Source organism: Gavialis gangeticus, unplaced genomic scaffold, assembly GCF_001723915.1.
Source record: "Gavialis gangeticus isolate Ggan-Ray unplaced genomic scaffold, GavGan_comp1, whole genome shotgun sequence".
Classification (NCBI taxonomy): Eukaryota; Metazoa; Chordata; order Crocodylia; family Gavialidae; genus Gavialis; species Gavialis gangeticus.
Window position 1 is genome coordinate 41006999 of NW_017729025.1, and position 3183 is coordinate 41010181.

Sequence of the window (3183 nt, forward strand, 5' to 3'; positions counted from 1 at the left end):
GGGGGGGGAGGAGTGGGTATAGTTTGGGGTCTGTCCCTCCATATTTTTTTCTTTGCAGCCAGACTACATTTCCCAGCAGCCCACGTCCACATGGCTGTGGATGGTTTCCATGGAGACCCCAGCAGCAGCTGCACTGTGCTGGTACAGCCCTGGTGTTTCACTGGAGACCAGGCCAGATGTGCTGGCTGTGCACGCAGCTACATGCAATTTTGGGGTGGCCTTTACCCCCAAACCCCTCCCCTTAGTGCCAGCCCTGCTGCAATGTATGTAGCAAAGTGTGGAGCTGCATTGCAGGCAGCCTGGCATCTTGTGGCATTGATAACATAGTCCGTAGCTAGGGTAGAGCTGCAATCTGCAGCCTGCCATGCCCCAGGCCATGCTGTCACCACCACAGAATTCCAGGCCTTTTGCAGAGCAGTTTTGCACCCTGCTAGTGCATCTGAGCTGGTCTCCATGGAAACTGGGGCTTGGTGGGGACAACAGCCACCCCAAAATTCCCCTCCAGTCCCTGCTGCCATGAGTGGCTCCACCCACTCCCAGGGCTCTGGTGTAGTCACGCCTCCCCCACTCCCCACCACCGCCTGCTATCTGGCATCCATGGATATGCCACAGTGTGGTACACCCCCAGGTTGGCCTGGCTGCTGTTTTCCCTGGGCCCAGTGTGTACAAACTGCTGGCACGTTTGGTAATCCACTTGTGAAAAAAACACACCACATCCGGAAGGAACTTTATAAATTACAACCTTTTATTTAAAAATGCAGTAAAAAAATAAAATACAGCCTTTATTAAAAAACAACAACAAAACAAATAAAAAACAACAAATATAAATTAACAATAAAAAAAACAACTGCAGTGCACAACGGCAGCATCACATCATCTTTGATGTCTTATTGTTCTACAGGAGAAAAGAAAAGATGGGTTTTGCCCCATGCTCCCAAAACCGTCTTCCTGGCCTCCTCCTACAGGCTACAAAATCCCCTGTGGGAGATTTCATTACCTATTTATCACCCGCACAGCATACTATCCCAGGGGAGGGGTCTGGAATCATGTGTCCACTGTACATGGGTTTTCTGAAAGACAATTATAAGACAAGCGCAAGATACCACTAAATAATAACATGTTAACATGTGCCCAGGCACACCCCCCCATATTGCACCTCCTGCAAGTTCCATTAGGCTTGCCTCTTTCTGAGATGTCACCGGTAGTGAGATAGCTGAACCTGTTCCCATACCCACATTGTCTGTGACCAAGGAGCACCCCAGTTTCAGCAGGCCAGGAGTGCACTACTATGGTGGGGGAGGGGGCCAGGTCTGACACCCGCTGCCCATGTGGGCTGTCCCATACTATAATAGTCGGGCCAGTGCTGGCGGCCTATCCCAGCCGCCTGTGGAGGGTTCGGGATTGAGAGTATGGTCGGGGGTAGAAAGGTAAGAAAGGGTTATTGACTGAATAAAAACACAACTACACATAGTAACAAGACAAACAATGACAGACAAGAATAATTCACGTTGGCAGCTTATTGGCAGTCCCCTCTGACACCTCATGTACAACAACTTTCTCTTTCCCCAAAGTTCAGCGAAGTCAGGCGTCCCCGATCAGCGCTGTCCAGGAGGTACCGGGAAGGACCCTGGAATTCAGTCCTTGCGCTCCTTGAGATCCACAGGCCCACTGATCCAGGCCAACAGCTAACTAATCCTTTTCAGAGAGTTGTATCTTCCTTCAGAATGACTTCCGGCTATTCCAGCCAATTTATAGCTTCTGAACAGTACTGATAACGTACAGCCACTCAGGTTCTTTTTACTTCAACTGTCCTTAGACTGACGAATAGCAGTACAAGCCTTGCATTCCTTTGATAAGGTTAATTTTAACTACGCCACAGGGCCTTACTACTTCAAGGCTTTGCTAAATTTACTTACTTTATACAAGGCCTTACTACATCTTAAACTTTAATTAGGCTCTTAGCAACAACATATAGCTTAATATCTAAACAAATACAGAAAAACACTTGTTCTAATCTTCATAGAGCCTTCAGCATGCAGCTTTATCACACAGATCTAATTTTCAGCTGTCACAGCAGCCAAAGGCAAATGGCAGGGCATGGGCAGGAGTGGAGCTAACCATGTCACCTGTAGCCATTCCACACACCTCTGCATGTCTGTGGCCAGAGTGACCCCCCATGCCATGGTTCCCTTTAATTGGCTCCTGGTTTCTGCAAGGACTTAATAAACCTTTGCCAACCACAGTCACCCAGATGCTGTGTCCCATTGACCCAGACACCGGTAGCAGGGACCCCTGCCCAACCTCTCCCCCCCGAGCATCCAGGACCACTTATGCCCCTTCCCTGGCATAGGCCCAGGCAGAAGCCTCAAGTCTGACTTACGTATGACCTGGTCAAAGTAAGGAGTGGGGGTTAACACTGGCCAAAGTGGTTGCAATGCCTGCAGCTGTGTGTGGAATCGGAAAACCGCATGTTAGTATAAACGACAAATGAAAGCACTCAAAGTAGAGAAGTGGTTATTAATTTTGTGCCAGAGTGGAATTAATGGGTAAGGGGGCCTAGACCCGGGGGTTTCCTTGGTAATTATGATGCGCCTGGACTTCACAGAGATGCAGCATGGACCTGGTGGACATGCTGGCTGCTGTCATTCCTGACGTTCCGCTGTCATCTGTGGCAGCCAGTATGTGAGCTAGCTCACTTGAATGTTAAGTGCAACTACTTTATGAATAGTGGGTTATTTATGTCAGCATTCATTCATTCATTCAGTCTATATGTCATTCATTCGTATTGTCAGTCATTGGGAGCTGACAGGCATCATAGCTCAGCCACTAGCACAGATCTTCAAGAACTAGTGGCACTCAGGTGAAGTGCCCGAAGATTGGAGAAGGCCAATGTGGTGCCTATCTTCAAAAAAGGGAGGAAAGTAGATCCGGGGAACTATAGGCCTATCAGCCTGACTTCTATCCCTGGGAAGATCTTGGAAAAAAATTATCAGAGACCATTCTTGACAAAATGCCTGATGGCAACATCCTGAAGAAAAACCTGCAACATCCTTATAGGCTTGGCAGTGCTACGCTAGCTAGCACAATGGAAGAAAGAGACTTGGGGGTCATCATTGACCACAAGATGAACATGAGCCTGCAATGCGATGCTGCGGCTAGTAGAGTGACCAAAACGCTAGCTTG

The 3183-nt window shown here is 48.4% G+C and overlaps 1 protein-coding gene across 3 annotated transcripts in view; it reads left to right on the forward strand.

Moving 5' to 3' along the window:
- EFCAB11 (EF-hand calcium binding domain 11) overlaps positions 1 to 3183 on the forward strand; it is a 210871-nt gene that overhangs the window by 122466 nt on the left and 85222 nt on the right. The window lies entirely within an intron of this gene.